Source organism: Canis aureus, chromosome 27 (assembly GCF_053574225.1).
Source record: "Canis aureus isolate CA01 chromosome 27, VMU_Caureus_v.1.0, whole genome shotgun sequence".
Taxonomy (NCBI): Eukaryota; Metazoa; Chordata; class Mammalia; order Carnivora; family Canidae; genus Canis; species Canis aureus.
In genome coordinates this window covers 8884971-8896592 of record NC_135637.1, presented here as the reverse complement: position 1 = coordinate 8896592, position 11622 = coordinate 8884971, and the positions used below count along the sequence as shown (strand labels likewise).

The following is an 11622-nucleotide window of genomic DNA, read 5'->3' as shown; positions in this document are numbered from 1 at the left end:
CCATAAATGCTTGTTGAATCCACGAACACAGAGCATTATTGTAGACTCCAAGCCAAAGCTTGAAGGCCACTCTCTGAACATAGAAACTGAGGCTGAGAAGGGGTCTACTTAAAGTCAGATTTTGGGGTGTCACCTACACTAGGCCAGCGTGTCCCAAGAACTTACCCATGTCTGCACTGCCTGCTCTCTTACAGCTTTCAATGTGGTCAGGGCTCTGACCCCTTCCTCCTGGAAGCTGCAATGCCAGCCCACCCACTAGCCATGGCTAAGACTCTGAAGGCCATCACCACCACCGAGGGCTGTAGCCTGCCTCCTCTGGGCTTCAATGTCCCCGCTTGTGAAGGACTCCTAGCAAAGGAGGCAGGTTAGGGGGCAGGGAGGTGCAGGGCAGAGGATGGCTGCAACCCAGGTGATAGATGAGTGGCCAGGCATGTGGGAAATGAGTGTTCAGGGCTTAGGGAAGGCTCAGCATGGAATCTGGGGAGCCTCTTGCCTCCAGGTTATATCCTCCTTAGCAGGGATGCCCAAGGAGGGAGAGCTAGCGGCAGGCAGTAGGCAGGATCGGGGATTTGTGGATTTGGGTTCTGGACCCCTCTGACAGGGCTGCCCACACCACTGGGCACAAAGCAGTATTCTCAGCTATCCCAGCTACCTCACTAGGTCCTGGGCCCTCAGCTTAGGATGTGGAAGAGTACCCCCCACGCCCCTTCCCCGGGGAGTACTCCCTCCCACCTCCGAAGCACTGGCATCCCTGGCTGTGTTAGCTGGTCAGGTCTACGCATGTAACAAATGACCAGAATCCGGGTGGCTATAAAACAACAGAAATTTATTCTCTCCCAGGTCTGGAGGCCCAATGTCCAACATCAAGGTGTGGGCAGGCCACAATCCCTCCGAAGGCTCTGGGGCAGGATCCCTCTTGCCTTCTCCAGCTTCTGGCCACGTCACCCTGGTCTCTGCCCGTCTTCACACAGCATCCTCTGTGTGCCTTCTCTTCCGTCCCTCATCAGGACACTGGTCACTGAATACAAGGCTCCCTCGGGGAATCCAAATGACCTCATCTCAAGAAACGTCTGCAAAGACCCTCTTCCCAAAGCAGGTCACATGGGAGAGGAGACGGGTATTAATGCCTGTGCTTATCTTTTCGGGGGGCTGCCGTTCACTCCGTGACACAGCAGCCTTTCCTGATGCCACCCCCTGACAGGGAGCTTGGTTCCTGCCGAGGCCCACCACCAAACCCTGGGCAGGAGCCCCCGCTATGTAAACAAGGAAACTGAGACACAGAGAGAAGCCAGCCACAGGCCCAGAGTCTGAGCCCACTTGCTCTGAGCAGTCCTACCACAGGAGCTGCTGGGCACAGGGGCCTCCCTCACGTTTACAGGAAGCCAGGGACTCTCACACCCACGCCTCCAAGAGAGGGCCAACCAGGGATGACTCACCCTCACTTCACAGGCCAAGAAGAGGCGCAAAGTGGTTCAGCCAGGGAGCTGAACAAACTCTGAATCTGTTTGCTCCTGTGTCAAAGAGAAGCAGATCCCACTCCTGGAGGATGAAACAACGTCCTGCAAGGACAGCACGTCCGGCCCCCGATAATCAGCACCTCTCTATTTATTACCCACTGGGGCCCAGCCTACACAGCTGCCTGCCCAGCCTCCAACCCCAGCAGAAAGGGCCCATTATGACATCACAGGCCGGGAATTATGTTATTAGCCTGGGAAGGAGGCTGGACCCAGGGACAAAAGGCTCATTGTTATGCAAATGGACAACGGGGGGGGGGGGGGGGGGCCCAGCTCCTCCAGCCTTCTAGCTTCTGAGCCAGGCTGAGAAATCAACTCCAGGCCTTCCAGAAGAGTTTGGGCATCTCTGGGCCTCAGATTGGATAAGTAGGGCTCGCTCAGAGTGGGAAAGGGGCCCTTTTTCGCCTGGCTGCTTACAAAATGCCGTCTACCTACTAATACTTGGTGCCTGCAGCTGTGTGTCTTTGGGCAAGATGCTCACCTCTCTGTGACTCAGAGCGTTGTTAGAAGAACTCCATAAATTAACATGTGCGCAATGGTTGCCCTGCTTCATCAGCCCTCAATACACGAAGCTTATGCCCCATGTCACCAGGTCCCCCTCTTGCTTTGCTCACAACCTCCACCTCTCTGACTTTATCTAGGAGATGCACACCTTCTGGAGGTGTAGTTGCTACAGGGCACTCTTTTAAAATTTTTTTTTTTTTAATTTTTATTTATGATAGTCACAGAGAGAGAGAGAGAGAGAGAGGCAGAGACATAGGCAGAGGGAGGAGCAGGCTCCATGCACCGGGAGCCTGACGTGGGATTCGATCGCGGGTCTCCAGGATCACGCCCTGGGCCAAAGGCAGGCACCAAACCACAGCGCCACCCAAGAACTGCTTTTCAAAGGACTCTAATATACCCTGAGTCCCCAAAATGCATTCTCAGCCCTCAAATGCAGAACTTCTGGGATGATATGGACCTGAGTCTCCCTAGCCAGAGCCTTCATGGGTGTGACTTGCCAGGAGGCACAGCTGAAGCACATCCATCCCCAGAAAGGCCTCATTCACTGCAAGGGGACAGGCCCAGATCCACAGTCCGTGGGGGATGCTGAGTCAGGCACAATCATTTGCAGAGCACCTATGACATGCCCAGCACTAGAGATACTGTAGTGACCAAGAGGAACAAAATCCTGGGTGAAGGGGTTAGGGGGACATGGCGATAGACACATGATAAATCCCAAGTGACAATGGTACAAGGGGGCAGGAGTAACTTTGGGGAGGTCAGGGCCCTGCTCAGAAGGCCACATTTGAGCAGAGGCCTGAGGCAAGAGTGTTACAGGAAGAACATACAACAAGTACAAAGGTTCAATGGCAGGACCATGATCGGAGTTTCCAAGAAACAGTCAAGATGCTCATGAGGCTGGAATGTCCCCAACTCAGCCCACTCCCTGCCCTCCAGGCTCTGCCCAGAAAATCCCAGAACCTGAGACCCTGAGCTATGAGTGGTGCTCCCCGAGCCTCAGACACAGCCTCCATTATTGGACATGATTGTGGACACCCTTCCCGACTCAGCCCCAGCAGGGCCTGCCAGTACCCTGTCCCCAGCCTGGGATGGTCTGGAACCCTCCCAAATCCTTAGGAATAAAGCAAGCCCTGCCTGGACCTCTGGGGACACTTGAAGGCCCAAGCCCAGTTACTAGTCAGTTGTAAGGGAAACAAAAATCTGTAAGCCCTCTCTCAGGAGTCTCCAGAGATGTGTCTAGCCTCAGATTAGCTTTGGCTGAACAGAAACGCATTTCTCATGCTTAAGCACCAGCTGGGGATAACCCAGCTCACTCTAGGGTGAGCTAGTTACATCCACCGTGGAGGTGCAAAGGGGTCCAAGAGAAACCAGTACCTTGCCACAGGAAACAGCAAGAAAGGAAAAAATGCAGCCCAGAGGACAGAGAGCAAGGAGGAAAGAGGAAGCAAGTGTGGCTATCACAGGAGTGACCCCACAGGCCTCAGAGGTGGCTGAGAGGGGGCAGACTCTGGGAGGGCCCAGGAAGTGAGAAGAATGAGCGGTCCAGAGGTCAGGGCTCTCTGGTTTTCACAGTTCATGAGCCTAGCCAACACCGCCCATCCCAGCCTCCAAGCCCAGCCTACAGGTAAGGACAGGAGAAGAGGAACCAGGGCTCACAGGCTCTGGCTAAGGTCAAGTCTAGCCCCAGCCCTTACAAACTCTGTGCTCTTGGGTGGGTCACCTGACCCAAGCCTCAGTGTCCTCGTCTGAGAAGCAGAGATCATATAGCACCCTCCCATGTCTCAGCCAACTCAGGTGTGGAATGAGTCAGCGAGGGGAGAAACACAGTAATCGCATCAGGGATGATACTCAAAGAGCACCCCCCGCGCAGCACTGGGCACACACCAGTGCCTTTCTTAACACCTTGCATGGTCACCTCATTTCACCTTCCCTCACACCCCACAACATACCAAATGTTATCTCCAGTTTACAAATGAGGACTGAGGCCTGGAGGGGCCAAGCCACTTGCTCTAATGCACACAGCTACCAACAGGCAGATCTGAATTCGAACCCAGGACAGCCTGGCCTTGAGCCTCTACTCTTTGTCTCCCTAGATCACTATAGATTCATAGACAGCCATAAGAAAAAAGAAAGCTTGACCCTGCGTATCCTCAGCCACCCTCCCCCAATGGGAACGTCCCTAGAGAAGCCCATGTCAGGACCAGAAGATTGACATTGACACAATTGACCTAATTCAGACCTCACTGGTTTTACATGCACTCATTTGTGTGTATATGAGTGTGTGTTGAGCGCTATGCACCTGCACCTCAGAGCAGATGGGAGGGGCGTCAAGTCACTGAAACCCTCAGGGCAAGGCTGGGACACCCACAACCCAGCTCTGCGGCTGACCCAAATAGGTCAAGCAAGGTGACACTCATGGGGCCCCCTGCTACAGAGGCTTTCCCAAGGTCCCCAGGAGAGGCTGGAGGACAACCGGACAGCAGGCAGCTGGTGTGGAACGCCTGGACACCTGGGGAACTCCCTGCGGGCTCCTGCTGGCCCAGGAGGAGAAGCCCTGAGCCAGCCACCAGCCCAGCATCCGGTGTCACTTACAAACACAGGATGACTGCCACCCTCGGCGGGAGAGCCAGCCCTGCCTGCCCAACCCCCATGCCACGCCAGGCAGTAGGGGTGCCTGGCCCCTGCTTGGTGGGGGATGGAGCAAAACAAGCACACACTGGGACAGCTCCAGGGAGCCCAGCCCAGGCCCAAATGCAAACAGAGCCTGGGGCTTGAGGAAGGACCCTCTCCGCCTCCCGTGATCTATACAGTGGTTTCCAAATCTACAGGGTTCTCGACAGAGAAGAAAGGAAATATCGGTGAAGCCCAAGGTATAGCTAACTTAAATCCAAGCTTATGGTCTACACTAAAGGAACCTCCCCACACCAGCCCACAGGGGCCCTGCTCAGGCAAGTCTTGGCTCCCCACCACCACCGTGCACCTGCAAGCCACTCCCGCTGTATGGACAAGAAAGTGGAGTTCTGTGACCTCACACCTTACACGAGGGGCAGCGCGGGGCCACCTTGAGCCACACAACCACTTCTGGGGTGGAGACAAATGGAAGAAAACTGAGGCTCGGAGACGTGAAATAATCTGTCCAAGGCCAGACACAGCCATGAAGTGTTTCACTGGGATGTGAACCCCAGTAATCTGGCCCCAGAGGGAACCAGGAGGCTGCAGCTCTCTCTCACCTCATCCCAAAGCCTGAGTGATCCCCCCCCACTATTGCCCCATTTTACAGACAAAGGAACAGGCTCACACAGGTGAGGCAAGACCACCCAGTGTAAAAAAGGGATGGAAACAGGATTCAAACTCAGGTCCATGGCAAATGAGAGATGCCATCTTGGGAAGCCAGCCCTCCCTGGCCTGGGCTCCAGGCCCCCACGAGACGATCCGCTACCTCCCAACGGTCCTGGCGCACCCAGACCTCAGGACAAATCCCTCCCTCATCCCCTGTGCCTGCAACTGAAGGCTCCTTGTGAGCTCAGGAAGCCCTTCCAACTTTCCAGTGTTTATGCCGGTTCCTCGCTGCCAGGTCCCTGGGCAAGCCTGGGCTGGTGGCGCTGATTTCAAACCAGACATGGGCACCCGGCCAAGCGCCACCGCGGTGGGAGCGGGCGCCGGGGCAGCCGCAGCGCTGCCTGCACCTGGCTCCCCTCTCCTGCCCCCTGCAGCCAGGGAGCCCATCACCCAGATCCCGAGGCCCCCCAGCCCACCCCCACCCCGCAGCCACAGCACCAGGAGCACCCCGATCCCTCGGCCCTGCCCGCTCTCCTGCAAGGAAGTGTGCACCCCGGTTCCGGGCAGCTCAGTCCGCACCCTGCACATCCACCCCGGCGGCCAGACGGCGGCCACAAGCCCTTCCCGCAGGGCGCCCTTCTCCGGACCCCAGCCACTCGGTCCACTGCGACCGCCGGCCCTGCGTCCCCCAGCGCCACCCCGCCATCGCCACCCGCCCGACACAGGGCCGGCCACCTGAGGCCACCGTGGCCAGGGTGAGCCCGGCGGCCCCCGGACAGATGCCCCGGTGCCTCCCGGTCTTTGCCCACCCCTCCTGGGCCACGACCTGGACGCTCTGCGACTCCCTGCCCACCACCAAGCCCAGAAACTTCTCTTACCAGAGCACATGACCAGCCTTCCACTCACGTCAGCTCCCAACACAACTTGAAGTAACTCTCCCACAAAAAAAAAAAAGAAAGAAAGAAAGAAAAAGAAAAAGAAGTAAAATGTGCCAGCAAGTGGGTCAGTGGAGTCCACACACACAGACTGTTCTGTTGGCTTCCAGAAGACACCCGGTGTCCAACATCAAAGCCATCCTTCCTGCGGGACCGACGCGGAAAGCGGCCGCTCGCCTTCCCGCGAGACTACGGCGCCCGGCCGAGGAGGCCCCGCGGCCAGGCCCGGCCCCACGCGCCCCCTCCCCCGGCCCGCTGCCCCCCACCCGGCCCGCAGCCCCAGGCCCACCAGGCACGAGCCCCGGCCGCCGACCCCGCAGCGGGGCCAGAGCTTGGTGCCGGGCCTCCGCGGTCCCTCCTCGCCTCCTGCCACTCCGGGCCTATAAACACAGAGAATTACATAAGTCCACTCCTCTTGTTCGGAAGCCAAAAGTACTCGCTTTTTCTCCCAGCCTTGGCAGTAAGTAATAATTCCTCATCGCCATGGTAACCCTGGCGGGCTTCCAGCCGACACTCAGGAGCTGAAACGCTGGGAGGCCTTTTTATAGCTTGGTAGAAAAACCTCTTCACTATTCCCTCCTCGCGGGCGAAAGCGAGCTCCCGGCCCGAATTCTCCTACTTCAACGGGCTTCCTCCCGGCCGGACCCGTCCTCCCGGGAGCCGGACCTGCCCGCCTCCTCCCCGGAGGGCCTGGCCGGGAACCAGAGCCGGGCCGGGTCCCTCCTTGGCCTCCAGGCCTCCAGAGTGACATGGCGGAGGAGCAGGCTCTGCCTCAAAAATATTTCTGCCCTACTTGTAATCGCAGGAAAAGCAAACATGACCCCCTCGCATTGGTATTCTGAACGAGGGTCATCTCGGTGACAGGCCCAGAGGGTGAACAAAGCCAACCCCCCCACACACACACACACATGCACACGCACACACACACGCACACGGGCCAAAATGGATGCTCTGGTGGTCAGCCAGGGGTCTGAACCTTGGCCGCAACCGGCTGTATGACTCAGAAACAAGTCTGAGCTCCTCTGGGTGTCAACTTCCCATCTGTAGCAGGGGCAGGCTGGGCTCTGCTTCCCACAGTACTCCCTGCGGTGGCCACCAAGGGAAGCGGCTGGATCCCCTGGGGGGTCTCCAGATTCACGCCCCCGCCCCCTAGCAACCAGAACTCGAGGCCCCAGGACATTTACCCAAGATGGCATCCCCAGGGACGACTAGGGGAGGGAAGGGGGTCCCCCGGGGATGTGGGGCAGGACGCTGTAGGCAGGAAGCACAGCCAAGGTCTGGAGGCGGGACCACATCCAGCGTGTTGCAGAAGCAGAGAGGAGGCTGGAGTAGATACAGTGAGGCAGAGAGAGAAGATGAGGTCAGGGGGTAACAGGAGCAGAGGGGGAAGTAGGTCAACAAGACACTGGGCAGGTCACTTAACTCCGCAGACTGGAAAGGCTCCCAAGGGCAATCATGACGATGACCCTGGAGGCAGCATACAAGGTGCCCAGCACTGCATAGGGCACTTCACCTGTGAGCTCATCTGTCCTTGCCACAGCCTGACAAAAGGCCAGTGCACTTCTGAACCCCAAAACACAGAGAAGGGAATGGGCCCAAAGAGGTTAAGCAGGCTGCCCAAGGTCATACAGCTGGAAAGTGGCTGGGCTTGGGTTTGAAAAGGGCAAGCCTGGCCCGCACTCATCCTGCCACGTGGTACAGTCCATAAGGAGCTACAGAGGGTCTGGGGCAGATCAGATTTACAAGAGACGAAGGCCTATGGCCACTGGCCTAGCGAGGGGGTCAGCGTGGCTGCCAGGAGACCAGTAAAGAGGCCCTACAGGGGCCATATGGTGTTGACTTTTGTCAACTCACCCTCCTGCCTTTCCCAAGGCAACTCCCTTAGAGTGTTAGGGGAGGGCTGCTAGGACCTGCCCTGAAAGCCACGATGGGGACCTCACTCCTCCACAGCCTCGAAGATGGGGAAGCTGAGCCACAGAGAGAGATAGGCAATACAAAGCCACTTTTTTACTCCCCAGATCTGGCGGCTGTCTCCTGCCTGTTGGCTCTCATTGTAACCGTCAGATCACAAAACCCAGGAACGGGTGAAACCAGCCCCACCAAAACACAGCCAGGAAGCAGAGCCTGAAGCAGCAGCAGCAGCAGGACTCACAGGTTCCTTTTGTTCTTTTCTGTTTGTTTTGGACACAGGCTTGGACCCAAACCTTCACAGAAGCTGGCCCGGGAACCAGGAGGAACGCATCCACACCCCCACCAGAGCTATTTATGCTTGTGGCAGGTTCAACGCTGGGCCGTGTCATTCCACGGTCACTTCTTCGTCTTGTGCCTGAGATGCTGGGCCATGGACAATTTGTTGAGCGACTTCATGAACATGGCAAATCATCACCAACCAGAAACGGTGACATGCAGGTCCCTCTAGACAAAAGAACCTGAGCTTACGTTCAGAGTAAGTTAGCAAGAGGTCCACTGCCTGGCAAAGGAACACCTCATTCTCCCAAGCCTCTGACAGAGACTGTCCCCAGGAACCTGTCTGCGAGACAAAGCTTTGCACACCGGGAAAGATCAGTGAAGAATTTAACAAGACACGCTTTGGTGGAAGCCATGGAGGCATAGTTGGAGAGGCAAAGGGGTCCCCGAGAGGAGGCAGGAAGGACTCTCTGCAGGCATTGCTCTGCTTGGCTGTGAAATGGGGGCATGCTGCCTGCTGCCTCTCTCAGGGTCAACAGAAACCATACCTGCTGCGGGGCTCAGGGAACCACAGGATCTGGCCCCAGTGGAAGGGACCCCCCCATACACTTCCTCCCTCCCCACAGAAGCAGAATTGGAGCTGAGGGAAGAGAAAGAAAGAGCAAGAGAAAGGGGTGCCTGGGGGGCTCGGCTGATTGGGCATCTGCCTTCAGCTCAGGTCATGATCTCAGAGTCCTGGGATGGAGCCCCACATCAGGCTCCTTGCTCAGCAGGGAGCCTGCTTCTCCCTCTGTCTGCTGCTCCCCCTGCTTGTGAGCTCTCTCTCTCTCTCTCTCTCTAATAAATATAAAGAAAGAAAGAAAGAAAGAAAGAAAGAAAGAAAGAAAGAAAGAAAGAAAGAAAAGAGAAAGAAAGAAAGAAAGAAAGAAAGAAAGAAAGAAAGAAAGAAAGAAAGAAAGAAAGAACAAGAGCTAGAGACATGAGCCTGTTCCCACATTCCTTCTCCTATCCCGCAACCCAGCACTCAGAGCCCGCACAATGGGACAGGAGGACGCAGTCATAAAAAGGAAGGAAGCCGTGACACCTGCCACAACGTGAGGGAGTCTCAAAAACATGACACTCCGTGCATGAGGTCATACACAAAAGGTCACATATTGTGTGATGCCACTGATATAAAATTTCCAGAACAGGCAGGTCCACAGACACGAGAAAGCAGGTGGTCTCCAGGGGCCGCGGGTAGGAGAAATGCAGGAATGGCTGAAAATGGCTTCTGGGTCTCCTCTAGAAGGTGATGAAAATATTTTAGAACTAGAGGAAGGTATTGGTTGTGTTCAACATCACTTGGGAATAAAAAAAAAAAAAAAACAATGAATTGTTTGCTTTAAAATGGTTAATTTTACATGATGTGAGTTTTACCTCTGTTCAATAAGCTAAGAGCCTCTGACCCCAGTCTGCCACCCAACAAACACATACAGAGGCCCTACTGTCCACCAAGGTGACTGGGCAGACAGAGGAGTTGAAGACAAAGACCCCTGCCCTCGTGAAGCCAACACGGGAAGAGGTCAGGAGTCAACAGCAGATGAAGATGTGATGTAATTCACGTAACAAATGGTTTCTGAAGTGGTGGCCATTCAGCAGCAGCCTGGCTGGAGAAGACAGACAGATGCGGAAACTTCTCAGCAAACAGGGTGCCAGGCAGAGGAAACAGCTAGAGCAAAGGCCCTGCGGCCAGGAGGCCACCGTGGCTGGGATGGCCGGTGAGGGTCCCAGGGTGCAGACGTACAAGGCCTAGGAGGCCACACACAGGCCTTTAAAATTCACAAAACTGCATCGGTGTCCGAGGGCAGCTGAAACAAACTACAACAAACCTGGGGGCGGGGGGATAGCTCAAAGCAAGAGCTATTTATTCTCTCACAGCTCTGGAGGCCAGGAGCCCAAAATCCAGGCTCTGGGGAGGATCCTGCCTCACCTCATCCAGCTCATGGTGGCCCCGGGCGGTCCTCTGCTCGTTGTCTCTGCTCCCATCTTCAAAGGGCCTTCTCTGTGTATCTTCTCTTTTAAGGACTTCTGTCGTCAGACTTTGGGCCCATCGTAATCTAGGATGATCTCATCTCAAGACGCTCGACTTGATCGCATCTGCAAAGACCCTCTGTCCAAACAAGGTCACATTTACAGGACCCAAGCAGACACAACTCAACCCACTACGTGATCAAGACTGGATTCGGCAGCATCAGATGCTTTGCTCAGCAACGTGCTGGGCCTCCCCTCTCCCTTCTGCACTGAGTCCAGGGAACCAGGCCGGAAGGTGCAGGGACAGGCCCATGGGCCTCTCAAGGAATCCCCCCCAGGGACTCCACAGCCGGCCCTCTTGAGGCTGAAGCCAGCTAAAAGCAGACAGTGAGGAACCCAGACCCCCTTCCCTGAGAGAGGGGGTCCCTGAGACCCCCCTTCCCTGAGCCACTCGCCAAAAGGCTTGCACAAAATGGACCTCCTTGACAGGGAGGCCAAAACGGGCCACAGCCTTGGCCCCAGAACGGAGGAGACTTTGCCAGACCAAGATGCACCCTTCCTTCTCCACCATTTCATCCACCTACAGAAGCCGTGTCCCGTAGGGCTCTTTTCCTGTGTGCTGTTTTTGTTTTACAAAGGGGCCACCCCCACCCAGAGCAGCTGTGAGCTGCAGTGGGCAGGGCTAACTGCTCACTCATGTCCAAGTGCAATGCCATCCCGCAGCAAAGGGCACAGAGCAACTGGCGGATGGCTGCCTGTTCTGGGGCCCCGGGAGCCCACGCCCCAGCAGCAGAGGAAGGAGGAGGTGTCAGGGAATGCTCCTGGCCTCTGCCAGCTGGATCTCAGGACCCAAACCAGGAAGGACAGATAATACCAGCCCAGGGGAACACACACACTCCCAACACACCAGGCACTGGGGAAACAGGCTTCCATGTGCTCCTTTATGCCTTAGGGCAATACTAAGGAGCACAGCCGACCCATTCTACAGATGGGGAAACCCAGGAACAGGGGTGAAGCGACTTGCCCAGGTCGGGAAGCTAGAAGTGGCAAGGGTTAGAACACAGGGAATGTAGTACCCAAGCTTATGTCACTAACCCCGAGGATTTACGGCCCTCAGACTCTCAAACTCCACTGGAGGGCTCTAGCAGGGACTACTAGGGCCTTGGGCCCCAACTTTTAGAAATGGGATCTCC

The 11622-nt window shown here is 56.3% G+C and overlaps 1 protein-coding gene across 29 annotated transcripts in view; it reads right to left on the bottom strand.

The window, feature by feature from the left end:
• NCOR2 (nuclear receptor corepressor 2) overlaps positions 1–11622 on the bottom strand; it is a 212469-nt gene that overhangs the window by 161102 nt on the left and 39745 nt on the right. For 14 of the 29 annotated variants that reach the window (XM_077875267.1, XM_077875282.1, XM_077875281.1 and 11 more), the window contains exon 1: positions 6176–6471. The exons of 1 other annotated variant lie outside the window; for it this stretch is intronic. The gene's annotated coding sequence lies outside the window, so the exon portion shown is untranslated. Of the gene's footprint in view, positions 1–6175; positions 6473–6521; positions 6857–10388; positions 10569–11622 lie in introns of those variants that run through there. 14 more of the 29 variants (XM_077875280.1, XM_077875284.1, XM_077875286.1 and 11 more) reach the window with 4 other exon arrangements.